Below are 24,125 nucleotides of genomic sequence, written 5' to 3' on the forward strand. Positions count from 1 at the left end.
TATCTATACTTTGGCATATTCTTCAGCACCTAAAGATGATATATTATGCAGCCATTAAAGATATTAAGAGTGTGAATAAAATGAAGAGGTGTTTGTAACATTTTGTTGAGTGGAAAAAAATAATGTTAAGATTTCTAGTCATGATGGCATTGTAAATTCTCCAAGGAACCTCCTCTGCCTCTACACATATGACATATAGATAATATGTAGAATGAGGAAATCTAAAAGGCGTAGTCATGCTCAAAAGTAAGATAAATGTCTCCATGACACAGAAACTGAAAGTGATAAGCAGCATAAAGGCATCAACCTACCAGCCTACCAGGTTCTGGGTAAGAAAAAGGCTGATACATGGCCAGGAGTTTAGCTACTGAAGATAAGAGGGAATAAGAGCATCCATAGAAGAACTTCAGCTAGGTCTTCTCCTTCCATTTATGTTTCATGAAAAGAGAATCTAGAAGATATATGTACAACCACATGACGAGGAAGTAAACCATTAATTTGCTTGCTGGCTTGATGATTGATGACACCCCCAGTGTGCAGATGTTTTTAATATATAACCCCTGTCTGCCTGGGGTCCAAAATGGATGGACTGGTAGCAATTGCAAAGACACTAGAGAGGGGTTAGTATACATACACATACACACGCACACACACATGCACACACACACACACACACACACAGAAAAATAACCTCCTATTCAAAAAATATCTATAAACCAAAATTCCAAAACTTATTAAAAATCTGTCACTAGGAAAATAGCCAAATAAACCCTATAATATGAATATGGCATTACTATGATGAATATGAAATGAGCAGACTGAAAAACTTTTCTTAAAAATAAATGTTTAATTTCCACTCCCATGTTTATTGGAACATTATTCACTGTAGCAAAGATATGGAAACAACATAAATGTTTGTTAATGGATGATTGGATAAAGAAAATGTGATTAATAATAATATATATATGCATACATACATATATATGTACATATATATGTATATATTATTCAGCCTTAAAAAAGAAGGAAATACTGCCATTTGAGACAATACTGATGAACCTGGAGGACATTATTCTAAGTGAAGCAAGCCAGACTCAGAAAGACAGAAAGACAAATATTGCATGATCTCATTTATATGTAGAATTTAAAGTAGTCAAACTCATAGAAACAGAGAGTTAAATGGTGGCCTCCAGGAACCAGGGGAGAGGGAAATGGAGAGATGTGGCCAAAGGGTATGAAGCTTCAGTGATGGAGGTGACTGAATTCTGGAGATCTAATGCATGTACATCACAGTGACTGCAGTTTACATTACAGTATTGTATACTTGAAATTTGATAAAAGGATAGATTGATCTTAAGTGTTCTCACCACATACACACACACTCACAAAGGTAAATAAATATACTATTCAAGAGTAAAACAAATAAAATATCAATTTTCTGTGAGATAAAAAATAATATGTAATGAAAATAGAGAAATAATGTACTTGGAAAGATTATTGCAAAAATATTATGGAGAAAGGTTAATTTTCTTACTGTATAGAGAGAACTCTGAGAAATTAACAATGTAAGAACCAACAGCCCCAAATAAAGGAAGGGACAAAAGTTTTGAAGAGAAATTCAACAGATAAAGAAATGCAAATCAATTATAAACTTGAAAATATGTAAGGTATCACTCACAATTTAAAAGATGCCAATTGAGGGCTTCCCTGGTGGCGCAGTAGTTAAGAGTCCTCCTGCCGATGCACGGGATACGGGTTCGTGCCCCCGGTCTGGGAGGATCCCACATGCCGCGGAGCGGCTGGGCCCGTGAGCCATGGCTGCTGAGCCTACGTGTCCGGAGCCTGTGCTCCGCAGCGGGAGAGGCCACAGCAGTGAGAGGCCTGCGTACAGGAAAAAAAAAAAAAAAAAAAGATACCAATTGAAATGGTGAAATAACATGTGTAACATGTATAAGATTGGAAAAAATGAAATAGAAATACTATTGCATGCATTGAAGGTGTGAAATATGGGCAATCTCACACACATTGGTTTGGGAAGAGAATGACACACTTTTTTGCAAGGCAGTTCTATAGCATCTATCAAATTTATAATATCTATCAAATTTACTATGCATATACACTTTTATTTTACAATTCCATTTTAGACATTCACCATAAATGAAACATACACAACATATGAAAAGATGCATTTATAATACTGATCGTTATAGCATTAATTTTAGTAATCATAACATTGTTTTTCAGTAGGGGAATAGAACTGGTTAAACCCATTATGCAACATGGCCTACCCTTAACATTCCCAGGCCTGGAAGCAGGGCACATAGAGGTCCACACACTATATATCTAAATATTGAAGACTTATAAATTAAATAAGATATACTTCATCTTCCTTCACTGACAAAGATGCCTTCATAACTGCCTAAAGTAACAAGATAATGACAAACTAAAAAGGACCTAATGTGGCATTCAAGCCTTTACACAGTGAAATTCTACACACCTGGTTAAAGGTATCTCTCACCACTGCTCACTCAAAACTAGCTCCATGTGCTATATTGTCCAGTCAGGGGACTCATCTCCATTTCAAGAATGTTTTGTGTTCTTTCTTCATGCATGCTGTAACTTCTTTTTGAAATTCTTCCCTGCTCAGGTTAAATGTCCCCTTTGTTGTTACCAGATCTGATGTCAAAAAAAAATTATTTCCTCCTTTGAGCTCCCTTAGGTCTTTGCTATAACATTTAAAAATAATCTACCTCAGATTATAGAAGATTGCGGACATAATTACTTCTACACCAGGTAGTAAGCTACTATAGATTATGGAATTTATTTTAGTCATTCTTGCACATTTTTAGCATCTGAACCTGTGCCTTGCAACCAATAGGTACTCTACAATTGAAAAAACTGGATTATAGATTAAGAAAAAACCTCTTTATCATGAAAATTTCAAACATGCTTACAATAGAATAGTATAATCAGGCAGTTTCAAAACTAAAAACTCACAGCCAATCTTGTTTCATCTATACCCTTGTTTCACACCACACCTAATTTTAGTATCAAATTATTTTGAAAAAATAATGTCATTTTTTCTGTAGCTACCTCTGTATATATTTATATAAAATAAGGAGTACTTTCTCAAATCATGATGATAAAACCATTGTCAAAACAAACATTTAACAATCATTCTTTAATATATCACATTTCTAATTAGTGTAAAAATTTCCTTGATTGTAAAATAATTTTTATTTGTTTGAGTCAGGATCCAGATAAAAAACACATATTAGTATTGGTTTATTTGGCTTTTAGATTACTTTTAACCTACCAATTTGTTCTGTCTTTATCTCTTCCCTTCTTGCAATTCTTCCTTGCAGCTGAAAGGCAAGTGTGTTTTTGAAGGCAGATCTCAGCAATGCACCTCATGGCTGCCATTTAATGTTAGTAGTTTTAAAATTTTTATTGCCTAGATCCAATATTTCATTATTTCACCAGCCGTTGAAAATGGTAAATTTTTTCTTTTGTATTTTATTTTCATTTGTTTAGGTGACCAAGACAGTGACTCACACTTTTTAAAAATTATACTCAATTTATAGTTATTATCAAATGTTGGCTATAGTCCTTGTGCTATACAATATATCCTTGTAGCTTATTTATTTTATATCTGGTACGTTGTACCTCTTAACTCCCTACCCCTATCTATCCCTCCTCCCTTCTCTCCCCCCACTGGTAACCATTAGTTTGTTCTCTAGATCTATGAGTCTGTTTCTGTTTTGTTATATTCATTGCTTTAAAAAATTTTTTTACATTACACATATAACTGATAACATACAGTGCTTTGCTTTCTCTCTCTGACGTATTTTACTAAGCATCATAGCTTCCAGCTCCATCCATGTTGTTGCCAATGGCAAAATTTCACTCTTCTTTATGGCTGAGTAGTATTCCATTGTATATATACCACATCCTCTTTATCCGTGGACACATAGGTTGCTTCCCTATATTGGCTATTATAAATAATGGTACTGTGAACATTGGGATGCATGTATCTTTTTGAATTAGTGTTGTTATTTTCTTCAGATATATGCCTAGAAGTGGAATTGCTGGATCATATGGTAGTTCTATTTTTAGTTGTTTTTTAAATTTTGTCTTGAATTTTATTTTATTTTTTATACAGCAGGTTCTTATTAGTGATCAATTTTATACACATCAGTGTATACATGTCAGTCCCAATCGCCCAATTCATCACACCCCCACCCCGACCCCCCGCCGCTTTCCCCCCTTGGTGTCCATACGTTTGTTCTCTACATCTGTGTCTCTATTTCTGCCCTGTAAACCGGTTCATCTGTACCATTTTTCTAGGTTCCACATATATGTGTTAATATACGATATTTGTCTTTCTCTTTCTAACTTAACATCAATCTGTATGACAGTCTCTAGATTCATCCACATCTCTACAAATGAACCAATTTACTTCCTTTCTATGGCTGAGTAATATTCCATTGTATATATTACCACATCTTCTTTATCCATTCATCTGTCGATGGGCATTTATGTTGCTTCCATGACCTGGCTATTGTAAATAGTGCAGCAATGAACATTGGGGTGCATATGGCTGTTTGAATTATGGTTTTCTCTGGGTATATGCCCAGTAGTAGGATTGCTGGGTCATCTGGTAATTCTATGTTTAGTTTTTTAAGGAACCTCCATACTGTTCTCCATAGTAGCTGTATCAATTTACATTCCCACCAGCAGTGTAAGAAGGTTCGCTTTTCTCCACATCCTCTCCGGCATTTATTGTTTGTAGATTTTCTGATGATACCCATTCTAACTGGTATGAGGTGATACCTCATTATAGTTTTGATTTGCATTTCTCTAATAATTAGTGATGTTGATAAGCTTTTCATGTCCTTCTTGGCCATCTGTATGTCTTGTTTGGAGCAATGTCTATTTAGGTCTTCTGCCCATATTTTGATTGGGTTGTTTGTTTTTTTTAATATTGAGCTGTATAAGCTGTTTATATATTTTGGAGATTAATCATTTGTCCATTGATTCATTTGCAAATATTTTTTCCCATTCTGAGGGTTGTCTTTTTGTCTTGTTTGTCATTTCCTTTGCTTGGTAAAAGCTTTTAAGTTTCATTAGGTCCCATTTGTTTTTATTTCCATTACTCTAGGAGTTGGATCAAAAAAGATCTTTCTGTTATTTATGTCAAAGAGTGTTCTTCCTATGTTTTCCTCTAAGAGTTTTATAGTGTCTGGTCTTACATTTAGGTCTCTAATGCATTTTGAGTTTATTTTTGTGTACGGTGTTAGGGAGTGTTCTAATTTCATTGTTTTACATGTAGCTGTCCAATTTTCCCAGCACCACTTATTGAAGAGACTGTCTTTTCTCGATTGTATTTCCTTACCTCCTTTGTCATAAATTAGTTGACCATAGGTGCGTGGGTTTATCTCTGGGCTTTCTATCCTCTTCCATTAACCTATATTTCTGTTTCTGTGCCAGTACCAAATTGTCTTGATTACTGTAGCTTTGTAATATAGTCTGAAGTCAGGGAGTCTGATTCCTCCAGCTCCCTTTTTTTCCCTCAAGACTGCTTTGGCTATTCGGGGTCTTTTGTGTCTCCATACAAATTTTAAAGTTTTTGTTCTAGTTCTGTAAAAAAATGCCATACATAATTTGATAGAGATTGCATTGAATCTGTAGATTGCCTTGGGTAGTATAGTCATTTTCACAATATTGATTCTTCCAATCCGAGAACATGGTATATCTCTCCATTTGTTGGTATCATCTTTAATTTCTTTCAACAGTGTCTTATAGTTTTCTACATACAGGTCTTTTGTTTCCCTAAGTAGGTTTATTCCTAAGTATTTTATTCTTTTTGTTGCAGTGGTAAATGGGAGTGTTTCCTTAATTTCTCTTTCAGATTTTTCATCATTAGTGTATAGGAATGCAAGAGATTTCTGTGCATTAACTTTGTATCCTGTGACTTTACCAAATTCATTGATTAGCTCTATTAGTTTTCTGGTGGCATCTTTAGGATTCTCTATGTATAGTATCATGTCATCTGCAAACAGTGACAGTTTTACTTCTTCTTTTCCAATTTGTATTCCTTTTATTTCTTTTTCTTCTCTGATTTCCATGGCTAGGACTTCCAAAACTATGTTGAATAATAGTGGCGAGAGTGGACATCCTTGTGTTGTTCCTGATCTTAGAGGAAATGTTTCAGTTTTTCACTATTGCGAATGATGTTTGCTGTGGGTTTGTCGTATATGGCCTTTATTATGTTGAGGTAGGTTCCCTCTATGCCCACATTCTGGAGAGTTTTTTATCATAAATTTGGTGTTGAATTTTGTCAAAAGATTTTTCTGCATCAACTGAGATGACCATATGATTTTTATTCTTCAATTTGTTAATATGGTGTATCACATTGACTGATTTGAGTATATTAAAGAATCCTTACATCCCTGGGATAAATCCCACTTGATCATGGTGTATGATCCTTTTAATGTGTTGTTGGATTCTGTTGGCTAGTATTTTGTTGAGGATTTTCTATCTATATTCATCACTGATATTGGTCTGTAATTTTCTTTTTTTGTAGTATCTTTGTCTGGTTTTGGTATCAGGGTGATGGTGCCCTCTTAGAATGAGTTTGGGAGTTTTACTTCCTCTGCAATTTTTTGGAATAGTTTGAGAAGGATGGGTGTTATCTCTTCTCTAAATGTTTGATAGAATTGACCTGTGAAGACATCTGGTCCTGGACTTTTGTTTGTTGGAAGATTTTAAATCACAGTTTTAATTTCATTACTTGTAATTGGTCTGTTCATATTTTCTATTTCTTGCATGTTCAGTCTTGGAAACTTATACCTTTCTAAGAATTTGTCCATTTCTTCCAGGTTGTCTATTTCATTGGCATATAGTTGCTTGTAGTAATCTCTTATAATCCTTTGTATTTCTGCAGTGTCAGTTGTGATTTCTCGTTTTTCATTTCTAATTTAATTGATTTCAGTCCTCTCCTTTTTCTTGATGAGTCTGGCTAATGGTTTAACAATTTTATTTATCTTCTCAAAGAACCAGCTTTTAGTTTTATTGATCTTTGCTATTGTTTTCTTTGTTTCTATTTCATTTATTTCTACTCTGGTCTTATGATTCCTTTCCTTCTGCTAGCTTTGAGCTTTGTTTGTTCTTCTTTCTCTAGTTCCTCTAGGTGTAAGGTTAGATTGTTTATTTGAGATTTTTCTTGTTTCTTGAGGTAGGCTTGTGTAGTGATAAACTTCCCTCTTAGAACTGCTTTTGCTGCATCCCATAGGTTTTGGATCGTAGTGTTTTCATTGTCATTTTTCTCTAGGTATTTTTAGATTTCCTCTTTGATTTCTAGTGATCTCTTGATTATTTAGTATCATATTGTTTAGCCTTCATGTTTTTGTGCTTTTTACATTTTTTCCCTGTAATTCATTTCTAATCTCATAGTGTTGTGGTTAGAAAAGATGTTGATATGATTTCAATTTTCTTAAATTTACTGAGGCTTGATTGTGACCCAAGATGTGATCTATCCTGGAGAATATTCTGTGTGCACTTGAGAAAAAAGTGTAATCTGTGGTTTTTGGATGGAATGTCCTATAAATATCAATTACATCTATGTTGTCTATTGTGTCATTTAAAGCTTGTGTTTCCTTATTAATTTTCTGTTTGGATGATCTGTCCATTGGTGTAATGAGGTGTTAAAGTCCCTCACTATTATTATGTTACTGTCGATTTCCTCTTTTTGAGCTGTTAGCAGTTGCCTTATGTATTGAGGTGCTCCTGTGTTGGGTGCATATATATTTATAATTGTTATATCTTCTTCTTGGATTGATCCCTTGTTCAATTTGTAGTGTCCTTCCTTGTCTCTTGTAACATTCTTTATTTTAAAGTCTATTTTATCTGATATGAGTATTGCTACTCCAGCTTTCTTTTGATTTCCATTTGCATGGAATACTTTTTTACATCCCCTCACTTTCAGTCTGTATGTGTCCCTGGGTCTGAAGTGGCTCTCTTGTAGACAGCATATATATGGGTCTTGTTTTTGTATCCATTCAGCAAGCCTGTTTCTTTTGGTTAGAGCATTTAATCCATTCATGTTTAAGGTAATTATCAATATGTATGTTCCTATGACCATTTTCTTAATTGTTTTGGGTTTGTTTTTGTAGGTGCTTTTCTTCTCTTGTGTTTCCCACTTAGAGAAGTTCCTTTAGTATTTGTTGTAGAGCTGGTTTGGTGGTGCTGAATTCTCTTAGCTTTTGCTTGTCTGGAAAGCTTTTGATTTCTCCATCGAATCTGAATGAGATCCTTGCCAGTGAGAGTAATCTTGGTTGTAGGTTCTGCTCTTTCATCACTTCAAGTATATCATGGCACTCCCTTCTGACTTGTAGAGTTTCTGCTGAGAAATCAGCTGTTAAGCTTATGGGAATTCCCTTGTATGTTATTTGTCATTTTTCCCTTGCTGCTTACAATAATTTTTCTATGTCTTTAATTTTTGCCAGTTTGCTTACTATGTGTCTCAGCGTGTTTCTCCTTGGGTTTATCCCGTATGGGACTCTGCACTTCCTGGACTTGGGTGGCTATTTCCTTTCCCGTGTTAGGGAAGTTTTCGACTATAATCTCTTCAAATATTTTCTTGGGTCCTTTCTCTCTCTCTTCTCCTTTTGGGACCCCTATAATGTGAATGTTGTCACATTTAATCTTGTCCCAGAGGTCTCTTAGACTGTCTTCATTTCTTTTCATTCTTTTTTCTTTATTCTGTTTTGCAGCAGTGAATTCCACCGTTCTGTCTTCCAGGTCACTTATCTCTTCTTCTGCCTCAGTTATTCTGCTATTGATTCTTTCTAGTGTATTTTTCATTTCAGTTATTGTGTTTTTCATCTGTGTTTGTTCTTTAATTCTTCTAGATCTTCATTAAACGTTTCTTGCATCTTTTCGATTTTTGCCTCCATTCTTTTTCTGAGGTCCTTGATCATCCTCACTATCATTATTTTGAATTCTTTTTCTGGAAGGTTGCCTATCTCCACTTCATTTAGTTGTTTTTCTGTGGTTTTATCTTGTTCCTTTATCTGGTACATAGCCCTCTGCCTTTTCATCTCGTCTATCTTTTTGTGAATGTGTTTTTTTTTTTTTTCCACAGGCTGCAGGATTGTAGTTCTTCTTGCTTCTTCTGTCTGCCCTCTGGTGGATGAGGCTATCTAAGATTGTTGTGCAAGTTTCCTGATTGGAGGGACTGGTGGTGGTAATACCCGACTGTTGCTTTGGTAAGCAGAGCTCAGTAAAACTTTAATCTACTTGTCTGCTGATGGGTGGGGCTGGGTTCTCTCACTGTTGCTTGTTTGACGTGAGGCGACCCAATCCTGGAGCCTACCTGGGCTCTTTGGTGGGCTAATGGCAGACTCTGGGAGCGCTCACGCCAAGGATTACCTCCCAGAACGTCTGCTGCCAGTGTCCTTGTCCTCACGGTGACACACAGCCACCCACCATCTCTGCAGGAGACCCTTCAACACTAGCAGGTAGGTCTGGTTCAGTCTCCTTAATTATATTCATATAATTAATTCAAACTCAAGTGGTGTCACTGCTCCTTCCCCTGGGTCCTGAAGAGCACACTACTTTGTGTATGCCCTCCAGGAGTGGAGTCTCTGTTTATCCCAGTTCTGTCAAAGTCCTGCAATCAAGTCCCACTAGCCTTCAAAGTCTGATTCTCTAGGAATTCCTCCTTCTTTAGCCAGAACCCCAGATTGGGAAGCCTGATGTGGGGCTCAGAACGTTCACTCCAGAGGGTAGACTTCTGTGGTATAAGTGTTCTCCAGTTTTTGAGTTACCCACCCAGCAGTTATGGGATTTGATTTTACTGTGATTGCACCCCTCCTACCATCTCATCATGGCTTCTCCTTTGTCTTTGGATGTGGGTTATCATTTTTGGTGAGTTCCAGTGTCTTCCTGTCGATGATTGTTCAGCAGTTAGTTGTGATTCTGGTGTTCTCGCAAGAGGGATTGAGAGCATGTCCTCTGCTCCACTATCTTGAACCAATCTCCCTGTTTTTATTTTTTAAGAACCTCCATACTGTTTTCCACAGTGGCTGCACCAATATACATTCCCATTAATAGTGTAGGAGGGTTCCTTTTTCTCCACATCCTCACCAAAATTTGGTACTTGTGTTATTTTTGATGATTCGCATTCTGGCAGGTGTAAGGTGATATCTCATTCTGGTTCTGACTTGCATTTCTCTGATGATTAGTGATATTGAGCATTTTTTTATGTGTCTGTTGGTCATTTGTTATGTCTTCTTTGGAAAAGTGTCTATTCAGGTCTTCTGCCCATTTTTTAATTGGGTTGTTTGTTTTTGTGATATTGAGTTGTATGAGCTGTTTATGTATTTTAGATATTAATCCGTCATCAGTCATATCATTTGCAATTATTTTCTCCCATTTCATACGTTGTCTTTTTGCTTCGTTTATTGTTTCCTTTGCTGTGCAAAAGCTTATAAGTTTCATTAGGTCCCATTTGTTTATTTTTTGCTTTTGTTTCCTTTGCTTTAGGAGACAGATCCAAAAAAATATTTCTATGATTTATGTTAAAGAGCGTTCTCTATGTTTTCCTCTAGGAATTTTATGGTTTCTAGTCTTACATTCTTACATTTAGGTCTTTAATCCATTGTGAATTTATTTTTATATATGGTGTGAGAAAATGTTCTAATTTCATTATTTTACATGTAGCTGTCCAGTTTTCCCAGCACCACTTATTGAAGAGTCTGTCTTCTCCATTGTGTATTTTTGCCCCCTTTGTCTTAGATTAATTGACCATAAGTGCATGGTTCATTTCTGGGCTCTGTATTCTATTCCACTGATCTGTGTGTCTGTTTTTGTGCCAGTATCCTACTGTTTTGATTACATTAGCTTTGTAGTATAGCCTGGAGTCAGGTAGCATGATACCTCCAGCGTTGTTGTTCTTTTTCAAGATTGTTTTGGCTATTTGGGGTCTTCTGTGTTCCATACAGATTTTAAAATTATTTTTTCTCATTCTCTGAAAAATGCCCTTGGCATTTTTATAGGGATTGCATTGACTCTGTAAGTTGCCATGGGTAGTATGGTCATTCTAACAGTGTTAATTCTTCCACTCTATGAACATGGTGTATCTTTCCATCTGTTTGTGTCATCTTCAATTTCTTTCATTAGTGTCTTATTGTTTTCTGAGTACAGGTCTTTTACCTCCTTAGGTAGGTTTATTCCTAGATAGAATAATTCTATAAGGAGAATCCATACTTCATAAATTATTTGGTTATTGAAAAGTACACATTATATAGGAAAGAATATATAAAGAATAGCTGCTTGATGTGTTTCCTTGGTAACATATATAATTGGTTAATTACTTACATTAAAAACATAATTTATTGCCTTAGAGTCTTCCAAAGAAGATGACTACCTTTTTTCTGGTGAGTGGATGGTATTTAAATGTATTTGTGTGTTTCAAAATACTGCAGTTATTTTTTTTATTCATGGCTAAAATTATTTTATCTATGTCCAGCAAAAACCTCTTCACATTGTCTTCTGGGTCCTTTTAACATGGCACTAATAATCCTTGTTACCTTTCTTACTATCTAATATGACAAAATTCTTTGCATTTGTCCTATTAAATTTCTGATGCCAGCTATACCAGGACTGTATGAAAGGTCCTTGTTCCTTGTTGTGGGATATAGTATTTAGAAACTACAACTTAAGCACTGGAATTTTTCATTGCCTTTGGATGAGTTTTTGTTTCTAGACCTTTTTTAGTTTTCAGAAGTAAGAAATATTTGTTTACTCTATAAATATAAAACAGTATAACTGTATCTCATTTATTTAATATATTAATAATTAACCCAATAATAATTCATATCATTAATTCAAACTCAAGACTGTAGGGCTTTTCTTAACCTCTTTGATCCTATTTCTTTATTTCACTTGTGTTTCAATATTTCTACAGTAATTATTCATTTGATTTATTCCACAATACACACACTACAGACTCAGTATAGTAATATCAATGTTATTGCCAACACTGTAATTACTGAAAACAATTTCAGATTTTAATTTTCCTTTATTTGTCCTTCAGAAATTTCACAGGGTTATTTAGTTAAAGTATTGTTTCATATTTACCTGGAATTTTCCTCTCTGTGTGATCATACTGCCAAGTTAGTACAAAGTTTGATTTGTATAATTCATTTTGCTTTAGACATTTAGCAGTTCACTTTAAAATTTAATTTTGTATTATAATTCTGTAAAATGTTCACATGGACAAAAGTAAAATATATCAAATGTGTTATATTCAGAGAAGTATATTTTTCTGTTCCTTTCCCTCCAATGCATTCCCTCCCTCCCCTTAAATATAAGGATATTATACAAACATAGAGCCACATATGGTTTATCTTTATACATAAATGCATGCATCCACACATATATACATACATACATACACACATATATACATATATACATACACACATATATATTCAGTATTCAACAATGCTGAATGAGAACTGAATGGAAATTTACTGTAACTTGTGGGAAATTAAATTTTTACATTAGCAAATGAATATAAATTACTTGAAAGTATAAAATGTGATATTTCAGTTTAGTTGCATTTGCCTACATTTTCTAAATTCCACTGTTCGTGTAATTCTGAATAAAATGGCATTGGCACCAGACTGTGTGCCATTGTGATGTTCTTTTAATGAAAATGCTGCTACCACAGCCCTCACCATACAGTGCACTTTCACATTTACCCATTTGTAGATACTCATTGCGCACATATCTTGCATTTAGTTCCCTTGTGAAAACAGTAAGAAAGAGTTAACAAGAGTTATATCCATAGTGGCTGTTTTGTATATCACTTCTCAGTATAAAGCTAAACATTTCTTATATTCAGTTCAATACTAAATACCCGTAGCTTAATGCTTTAATCAACATAGCTCATCACAGTTTATGCTTTACGATCCTCTACAGTGGTCTTGTGTAGTCAAACTCTTTGTATCAGTTTGAATTATGTTTGACTACATGTAACAGAAACCTAACCACAATAGCTCAACCAAATAGAGGTTCATATTTTCTCACATTATGAGAAATCTGGAAGCAATTAGTTCAAGATTGGTACAGCTGCTCAGGGAAGGTCCAAGATCTTTTCAAATTCCTGCCCCATTATTCTTTACATATGGCATTTATTTTTTCATGGTTTCAAAATGGCTTCTCTCCCTCCAGGAATTATGTTTATATTCTAGGCAGAAAGAAAGAGGGAAGAGCAAAAAATAAAACATGTCTGCCAGCTGAGCCTATTCTCTCTATACTAGGTAAAAACAGACTTGTGTAAAATCTACCTAACAGATTTGCTCTTTAATATCATTTGTGAGAACTGGATCACATGTCCATTCCTAGCTACAGTAGAGTCACATTACTGCTCTGAGAACAAATGGACCTCCCAGTAAGTAAAGGAAGCAGAAGGAATGGCTACTGGACAAGGAACCAAAACTTTCTGCCTTATGCCTTGAATCCTTGTCAATGATGTTTTAAGGTTTATTTTTTCCCTCAAAACAAAAGCAATATATGCTTTGTGCTACTCAGCTATGTAAATATGAATCAAGTCTGCTTCCCTGAACACCAGAAATTTGTTTTATGATTTTCAAGGACTGTAATGGAAAAATATTTTGCAGCTGCTAATATGAGTTTTCTAGAGCTGCCATAATAAGGAACCAAAGATTGAGAGACTTAAACAATAGATATTTATTTTCTCACAATTCCGGAAGTTAGAAGTCCGAGAAAAAGGTGTCAGAATGGTTGATTTTTTATGAGACATCTCTCTTTGGCTCATGGATGTCCATCTTCCCCTTGTGTCTTCACCCAGTCTTTCTTTTATGTGTATCTGTATCCTAATCTCTTCTTATAACGACACAGTCATGTTTAATTAGGGCCCAATGATATGACCTAATTTTAACTCAGTTACCTCTTTAGAGACCCCGTTTCTAAATGTAAATTCTGAGGAACTGGGGTTTAGGACTTCAGCATATGAATTTTTGAGGGGACACAGTTTGGCCTGCAACATTGCTAAAGCATAGAAGAAATAGCAATAACAAAACAAAACTAAAACAAACCAAAAAGACGAGGTGACAACAGACATTTCTGGGTCATCCATTTCAATTTTTAAATTGTATCAACATTTCCAATCCCACCTCACTGGTATCATCTGAAACTGGTAACCAGAAAAAATTACTTAGCCAAATATAAAATATAATTATTGCCAAATGATTTCTAATTCCTATGATTCAGAGATTCTAATGGCTTAATAAATGACTGTTTAACTGGGATAGTAGAGTCATAGGTAATTGCAGTTATTCACACATTAAGCTGTAGGGAAACAGCAAATCCAATTATATTGAATTCAAGCATATCTCTCTGGGATATGTGCAAGATATTTAAGCAAAGAGACATGCCACTTTCACATTCCAATTTGCTTGTACCTGTCTACTTAGATTTATTGTGATTTGTCCTTGGTTTGTGTGTGTTCACTTGCAGATAACAATCAGTTGCAGATGCAACAGACAGCAGTATAACTTTGGAATATTTTTGTTAATTAATTTGGGTTCAAATTCTAATAACATGTGCATTATTACTAGGGTACTAATAGAGTGTGGGAAATAAGTGCTCTTGCTCTTCCTTGGTTTATTTTTCTGCTTTTTATGTTATATAGAGTGTCTACAGGGCTGTGGAAAACAAAACAGACACAGGCAATAAGGATGTTTTATGTGAGTCATAGAGAAAAGTAGGAAAGGATACAATCCAAACAAATATAAAGTGGTATTGATTTTAATTAATTAATGATTATTTGAGAGTCAATCAGTATAGAAGATCTCTCATTCATTAGATATAGTAATTATAGGTTGCAAATTAGATATAAATCTTGGGAGGCGGGAACTGATTTGGCAGCCTGAGCTGGAGGTTATTATTGTCAACACTGAAGGATTTGCTAAATACCATCAAGCTGAACTATCGAGGGATGATCTTCAAAGGTGAGCATTTGAAATAAGACCAGTTGAAAAAAAGAGACCAGTTCAGTGCCAGGGAGATAATCACTGCATGAGATGATCCTGATGAATTAGATCCTGATGCTTATTTCTTCTTCTACCTCTTCTTTGACTAAGGTGAAGATCATGGTGGGCAACAAAACCATGACTCAATTGCTTTCACAACTATCTAAAATAAAACCATTTATCTCAAACATTCTCTCTATTTCAATTCATTGAATTAAATGAATTTAAACTAATCAAACATATAGAGCTTTTGTTAGATACCTTGCCCAGTCTAGGTATATGAGATACAGTGATGACCAATTGTGTAGAAGGTTATATGATGATAAATATTTTTTAAAAATGTAGAACAGGGCATATATTGACACAATAATGCTATGTAATAATCAGTCACAGAACTTCATATATTATTGTTGTGCATTACAACAGAACATTCATTTAGTTGATGAGTCTGTGAATCAGTGATTTAGGCTGCAAAGTTCTTTTGGTCAGTGGCACAGTGGTCTCTGTCACATTCCATTAGACAAAACAAGTCACACAGACGACCCAAACTCAAAGGGTAGGGCAATCAACTCTACATCTTTAGTTGGAGGAACCAGGAAATTACTTGGTACACATACAGAGAGGAGAAAATAAGTGGAATTATTAATATAATCAGCCTGCCATTCTTTGCCCTCAGGGAGGACACAGTTATTCACATCCCTCTTATGTATAAAATATGTTCTCCCTTAACCATGACTGTCAGAAGTCACATCCCATCACAGCATGAAATTCAAAGTCTATAATTTTGTGATCTCTCTTGGTCTGGATGTAGCCCCTCTTGGTCCAGAGACCTATAGCCAAAAAGACAATTTATGTGCCCCTGAAACACCCAATATAAAATGAAGAAAAACAATTATTTATGAAAATTAAAAGAATGAACAGCACATTATAGTCTCTGGTCTATAGAAATTTTGAAATTTCTTGAGCAAATATTCCAGATTTCCCTCTTGTTTTGGAAAATGTTTATTAGTTTGGGCCTACTTCTGCTCCCTAGAAATGGATCCTCTGTTTATTGTTCTCTATGACTTTTAGCTTTTCCCTCTGATATATCCTTTCTTTTCCATCCATCCTGACCACTTTTGAAGAAATGGTCCTATTAGCTGAGTAGTCTTCTCAGCCTGTAGAAAGTTGTAAGTCCAGAGTCTTTCTTTTCCCTCAGTCAAACATCCTTTTTTTTTTTTTTGCAGACTGGCAGGGCTTTTGCCAATACAGCTCTCTTAAGACATTGTGAGTTTTCTTTTTTTAAAAATTGAGATATAATTGACATATATTTTATTAGTTTTAGGTGTACAATATAATGGTTTTATATATGTAAATGATGTGAAATTATTGCCACAAAAGTTAATATCCATCACCTCACATAGTTAACAGATTTTGTTCTTGTGATGAGAACTTTTAAGATCTACTATCTTAGCAACGTTCAAATATACAATAGAGTACTGTTAACTATAGTCACTATGCTGTACATTACAGGCATACATTGTTTTATTGCACTTTGCTTTATTGTGCTTCCCAGATACTGTGTCTTTTTTACAAATTGAAAGTTTGTGACAACCTACATCAAGTAGTGGCATCTATTGGCACCTTTTTGCCAATGGCATTTGCTCACTTTGTGTCTCTGTGTCACATTTTGGTAATTCTTGCAATATGTCAGACATTTTCATTATTATTATATTGGTTATAGTGATCTGTGATCAGTGATCTTTGATGTTACTAGCGAAATTGTTTTGGCGTACCAAGAATCACACCCATATATAATGGCAAACTTAATTGATAAGTGTTGTGTGTGTTCTCACTGCTACACCGACCAGCCATTCCCCTGTCTCTGTGCCTCTCCCTAGGCCTCCTTACTCCCTGAAATGTGATAATATTAAAAGTAGGCCAATTAATAACCCTCCAGTGGTCCCTAAGTGTTCAAGGGAAAGGAAGAGTCACATATTTCTTACTTTAAATCAAAAGCTAGAGATGATTAAGCTTAGTTAGGAAGGCATGTTGAAAACTCAGGACGAAGACTAGGCCTCTTGTACCAAACAGTTAGCCAAGTTGTGAATGCAAATGAAAAGTTCTTGAAGGAAATTAAAAGTGCTACTTCAGTGGAGACATGAATGATAAGAAAGCAAAGCAGCCTTATGGCTGATATGGAGAAAGTTTTAGTGGTCTGTATAGAAGATCAAACCAGCCACCAAGTTTCCTGAAGCCAACACCTAATCCAGAGCAAGGCCTTAAATATTTTTGATTCTCTTTGATTCTGTGAAGGCTGAGAGAGTTCAGGAAGCTGCAGAAGAAAAGTATGAAGCTAGCAGAGGTAGGTTCATGAGGTTTAAGGAAAGAAGCTGTATCCATAACACAAAAGTGCAGGGCGAAGCAGCAGGTGCTAATGTGGAAGCTTCTGCTAGCTATCCAGAAGATTTAACTAAGATAATTAATGAAGGTGACTACACTAAGCAACAGATTTTCAATGTAGATGAAACAGCTTACCACTGGAAGAAGATGCCATCTAGGACTTTCATAGCTGGAGAGGAGAAATCAATGTCAGGCTCCAAAGGACAGGCTGGCTCTCTTGTTAGGGTCTAATGACTTTTAAGTTGAAGTCAGTGCTCATTTATCATTCTGAAAATCCTAGGGTCCTAAAAAGTTATGCAATATCTACCTTCCCTGTGCTCTATCAATGGAACAACAAAACCTGGATGATAGCACATCTGTTTACAACGTGGTTTACTGAATATTTGAAGCCCACTGTTGAGACCTGCTGTTCAGAAAAAAAGATTCCTTTCAAAATGTTACTGCTCATTGACAGTGCACCTGGTCACCCAAGATCTCTGATGGAGATGTACCATGAGATTAATGTTGTTTTCATGTCTACTAACACAAGATGCTTTCTGCAACCCATGGATCAAGGAGCAATTCGACTTTCAAGTCTTATTTATTTATTTACTTTTTTGCAGTACGCAGGCCTCTCACTGTTGTGGCCTCTCCTGCTGTGGAGCACAGGCTCTGGACGCACAGACCCAGTGGCCATGGCCCATGGGCCCAGCCACTCCGCAGCATGTGGGATCCTCCCGGACTGGGGCACGAACCCATGTCCCCTGCATCGGCAGGCAGACTCTCAACCACTGTGCCACCAGGGAAGCCCTCAAGTCTTATTCTTTAAGAAATACATTTCATAAGGCTATAGTTGCTGTAGATAGTGATTCTTCTGATGGATCTGGGCAAAGTCAATTGAAAATCTTCTGGAAAGGACTCACCATTCTAGATGCAATTAAGAACATTTGTGATTCATGGGAAGAGGTCAAAAATATCAACACAAACAGGAGTTTGGAAGAAGTGAATTCCAACCCTGATGAATGACTTTGAGGGGTTCAAGACTTCAATGAAAAAAGTAACTGCAGATGTGGTAGAAATAGCAAGAGAAGTGGAATTAGAAGTGGAGCCTGAAGATGTGCCTGAATTGGTGCACTCTCATTATAGAACTTGAATGGATGAGGAGTTGCTTGTTATGGATGAGCAGAGAGAGTGGTCTCATGAGATGGAATCTACTCCTGGTGAAGATGCTGTGAGGATCGTTGAAATAACAACAGAGGATTTAGAATATTACATAAACTTAGCTGATAAAGCAGCATCAGGGTTTGAGAGGATTGACTTCAACTTTGAAAGAAGTTCTGCTGTGGGTAAAATGCTATGAACAACATGCATGCCACAGAGGAAACATTCTTGAATGGACGAATCTATTCATGCAGCAATCCTAATTGCTGTCTTATTTTAAGAAACTGCCACAGCCACCCAGCCCTCAGCAGCCACCACCCTGGTCAGTCAGCAGCCATCAACATTGATGCAGGACCCTCCACCAGCAAAAAGATTACAACTGGCTGAAAGCTCAGATGAGGGTTAGCATTTTTTAGCAATAGTTTTAAATTAAGGTATAATGCCATTGCATACTTAATAGACTGCAGTATGGTGTAAACGTAACCTTTATATGCACTGGGAAACCAAAAAAATTCATGTGACTTGCTTTACTGTGATGTTTGCTTTATTGTGGTGGTCTGGAATGGAACCTGGAATATCTCTGAAGTATGCTTGTACATCCCTAAGACTTATTTATCTTATGATTGGAAGCTTGTACCATTTGACTACCTTCACTCACTTCCCCCACCCTCCACCCCTCACCTCTGGCAACCACCAGTCTGTTCTCTGTATCTATGAGTTAGTTTCTTTTAGATTCCACATATAAGTAAGTGATATTATATAGTATTTGTCTTACTCTACATCACTTAGCATGGTGCCCTTAAGGCCATCCATGTTGTTGCAAATGGCATGATATCCTTTTTTATGGCTGAATTATGTATATGTGCCACATTTTCTTTATCCATTCATCTGTTGATGGACACTTAGGTTGTTTCATTGTCTTTTCTATTGTAAATAATACTGCAGTGAACAAGGGGATGCAGATAACTTTCTGAGTTGGTGTTTTCTTTTCCTTTGGATATATACCCAGAAGTGGAATTGCTGGATCATATGGCAGTTCTATTTTTAATTTTTTAAAGAACCTCCATACTGGTTTCCATAGTAGCTGCACCAATTTACATTCCCACCAACAGTGCACAAGGGTTCCCTTTTCTCCATATCTTTGCCAACACTTGTTATGTCTTACCTTTTTGCTAATAGCCGTTAACAGGTATAAGGTGATATCTCATGGTGGTTTTGATTTGCATTTCTCTGATGATGTGAATTTTCTATGTATTTGAAAACAAAAGCCCAATTCATTATTTCACTCATAGGAATAATACATTCACATGTATTATTAATTTATATTAATGAATAATATAAATCTTTTTATAAAACAATATTTTTACACAATTATATTGAAAAATGAACACTTGTATACATTATTTTTAGTTTTATTCTTTTAACAGAACATTTTAACAAAATTGTTTATTCAGTATGATCCACTTGTTCCTTTTCTAGGCTTTTACCCAATAGGATATATCTATGTAGATGTGTGAACATTTACATATAACGATGTTCACTGAGCATAATTTAAAATATTAGAAGATTGGGAAAAATCTAATAGCATATATTAAATTTGTACTTTAAAATTTTCTATTTTATATATAGTTAACTTACTTAAACAATGTATTCATATTATAATTGGCAAAATATAAACTTTTGAAATATGAAAAATAAAAATATTGCTTTATCTGTTGACTAACATTTAAGGTAAATTTGAACCGTTTTACTTAGCCTCAGGATATAAGAGTGGAAAAGTCAAAATGATTAAAAGTGTGTTAAAACATAGCTCATGGGTGATGCCATTACCTAAAATAGGAAAGTAAAACAGAAGTTATTGGATTTTGGACATGTTCCATTTAAAGTGTTTCTGAAAGCCTCCGTGGGAGGTATCCAGAATATACTTGGAAAGATACGTCAGGTGCCGTAAAAATAGTTCAGATGTAGACAGATCTGTTTAGGATCTGGAAATGGGGGAAATGATTAGCACTCTAAGTGAAAATTTATTTATAGATAAACAATCTAAGGCCATCAACTTGGTGAATATCTAAATGTGAGGTTGGGAGATGTGAAAGGGTATAATGAAAAAGGCCGGGAATGCATACCTAGAGGCATAGAGGATTGTAACAATGCGGAGTCACAGAAAGCAAGGGAGGAATATTTCAAGGGGGGGCCTGCAAGACTCAGATGCTTCAGGGAGCAGTCTGTTAGAATGCCTCCATATTTTTGAAAAATAACATTGTGTTCAGTAATGAGATGGTTGATGAAAACTTTCAAGTGAACAGTTTCAACAGAAAGTTAGAAATATTATAGACAGTTGAGGAGTAAGTTGGTGAAAGAAAGTAAGAGGTAAAATATAGGTAACTTTCAAAATGTCTTGAGATGGATCCAGTTACAGAGATCAGGCAGTAATAGAGGGAGACTGACAAAACTGTTAACAATTACCCAGATTTCTTGCCAGCATCTACACCAAGACTGTGTTATATAAGGAGAGTATAATGAGAGTGTAAGCTCTCAGAAGCTTTTTGAATTTGATCCATTTTAAAGACACAGAAAACTCTTCTCATTCTATGGACAAAACTTTGGAAAAAATATTTGAAAGAAGGTCCCAGCTTCTGTGCTCTGAAATTCATGACCATTCCTTTGGCCATTTCCACAGTGACTGAGCATTGCAGGGATTGTAAGGAGGGATGTCCCTGGGACAGAATAACTTTGCTCCAGAGCTCTCCAAGAGCCCTGCTGACCACTCCTGAGACAGTAAGGCATTCTGAGGTGCTTCACCCAGCCTTCATACTCTCTCTCCTCCACTGGAGTCAGACTACCTTGCTGCCTGGTGTTTCCACACAGCCTTTCAGCTCCTGCCCCATTTTCTCTCACACACGTATTTCCCCTCATAAAATCCTTGAAGACTTAACCCCAACTTGGCATCTGCTTCTCAGAGGACCTAGAGTAACACACACATATAATAGAAATTTTCAGATGTATTTGAAGCTGTGAGCTGCTAAAGACTCATGCTATTTTAAAGACAGCAGCTTACATTTATCACATAGTTTCTCTTGATGTTTGCAAAACAGATACTAGTTAGTCTTCTCTGATTTACAGTGGGAGCAGCCCATCTTTGGTCACATTTCTTTTTTCATTGTCCTCCTAATTTTCAAATTTTGAATATCCTACTTTTGAAAAATCATGAATGGTACCATCCAGCGATTTCTGCTATTCCTTTTTGTTCTTGCATATGTTTATAGGCTCCATTTGTGAGCCTGGTGAAATTGGCGGGTAAGAGCAAGGATTCTTTACATTTCCTCGTTTAATATGTAGTGTTTATGTTATTTGATATTTGTCCATTTTGTGGAAATAACATTTCCATCTGTGAAATGATGGATACTGGTTGATGAGTTAGACACGATATAAATCAAAGTAATAACCTTAGTACTATGGTGAGGGAAGTGCCAGGAATCTTTGTGCTCATTAGCATGTGCTTTGCATCAAAAGATGGTAAGAGAACAAAGAAGAAAATATCACTGGGTGAAAGCCCCAAAGAAAAATACCTCTAAATTATGGGTGAGACTTGGTCCTCCAGTCTTTTCTAATAATGTCCTATTCTTCTTGTGGGATAATTGGATTAAGGATAGGAGTATTGTATAGGGATAAGTTAACTGAATTTGACCTGAATTTTATTAATTACTTTCTCAGTAAGCCTCTCCCAAATTATTAGACAAGCATACTGGTCTCTGTTGTCTGTCTGTCACTCTGAGGTCACAGGGGTGGGAGGAGTCCTGTAGTGGTCACATATATGCCAGCATTATAAAATATGGACCTTCGCACTATGCAAATGCTCTTTCTGTAAGAGACTCTGAGCTCACCCAGTTTGGAGGGAGCCTGTTGAGAATGCAGCTTTATATAAAGGCTTCATATGAAATGATACTTGACCGTATTTAAGTGAAGACATGTGAAATGTGCAGAGTGGGTATAATTATTTTGATTAGTGAACTCTAATGCAGACGCCATCGCATTTCCATACCACAGTTAACGTTTAGCAGAATAGGCAGCCTCAGATCATTAACAACAGGGCATAAGCAATCCTGGCATTTCCCAGGAAACCTATAATTAATTGGAAACCATGAATTGAGGAGAGGCATCTATTTCTTTAAAGTTGATTACTTTGTTCTATTCAGATAAAATAAAAGTATAAAATAGGCCATTACCTAGTATATTCTACTGAATTGTCATTACCTAGTGTACTGTACTGAGAAACTAGACTAGTGCTCTAGGAAATACTTCCAGAAGACGGGGAGTAAGAAAATTTGCAGGTAAAGCAAAACACACAAAAGTCACAAAATCCTTCCCGCCCATTAACGATTCACCAACGTTATGAAGACACAAAACGTTGACTATTAAAACAATCAGTAAAATCTTTGGAGTAGGTATTTACATTTATTTTCACTTATCAGAATCCAAACTCCCTTCCCATTTTGGAAGAATGCCTTTTCCTCACTATTTAGCTAAAGGGGTACAAATTCTTTCTCTCTCTACCCCTTAGTAGGTAGGATCTATGAATCTGATTCTTTGTCAAATGCATGTTTCAAACAAAGCTTAAACTCTGGAGGGAGTGTTGCAAAAAAGAAGGAACAGAATTTATTTGCAAGAGCTTTACAGATTCCTGTGAGATACGCATCAGCATCAGGATTGGCATATAGCCTTGGTTTTAAGTATTCCATGAAGGCTGGGTTAGGCACAATGGATGGCTCTGATACCAAAGGCAACATTCTCATCAGACTAGACTTCTGGTATGAACTTGGCTGTGGTTGTTATTGCTTAGACTTCCTTGGTCTACCCATTCTCCCAAGCTTGTTTCTCCAGTTTCCAGTCTGTCAGCTACCACTTAACTAATTCCTTCAATGTTAGCTAGAGGTTTAGCAGGTGATTATGGTCAAGAACCCTGAATGATGTGCCACCTTGTTTAAAAATTAGATGTTTTAAAATAACTCTGTTAGGTAATATTTTTCATTCATCATTTTCCTAGAATTATAGCCACTGAATATTGAAAGTAACCCTAGAAGGCATACTTTAAACAATTCTTTAAAGAGTGCATGGTACCTTCTACAACATTTCAGATTAGTGGATATTTGGTCTTCACTCAAATGCCTTCAGTGGCAGAAAGCTCACAACTTTTCAAGGCCAGTTATTCCATATTAAGACAATTCTAATTTTCTATTGTTATTTCTTTTAACTAGCTTTCTTTAACTGTAATACTGTGATGATTTATTGGGCAGCCTCATCTAAGTTTTAGTTCATATTGAAATTGTAGTAAGTATATATCTCTGTTTTGACAGTGTATAAAGATTCAGTTTCATTGAAGTTTAGAAAATAAAAAATATTTTGAAGAATGGATATGACACAAATATTGGCTCTAAAGCACACCCTTTGGGAAAGTTCATTGTTGCAGACTTGTGATGTTTCTAGCCCAGATTTAGGCCTGGCTCCCTAAATTTAATCCAAGTTTGAGTCTTACCAGCT

General features: G+C 35.8%; 1 pseudogene; it reads left to right on the forward strand.

Annotated features, from left to right (window-relative positions):
- The first annotated feature begins 236 nt into the window (after nt 1–236).
- Nucleotides 237–18,993, forward strand: LOC136792081 (tigger transposable element-derived protein 1-like; annotated as a pseudogene).
- The last annotated feature ends 5,132 nt before the right edge of the window (nt 18,994–24,125 follow it).

This window comes from Kogia breviceps, chromosome 11, assembly GCF_026419965.1.
Source record: "Kogia breviceps isolate mKogBre1 chromosome 11, mKogBre1 haplotype 1, whole genome shotgun sequence".
In the NCBI taxonomy this organism is placed as follows: Eukaryota; Metazoa; Chordata; class Mammalia; order Artiodactyla; family Physeteridae; genus Kogia; species Kogia breviceps.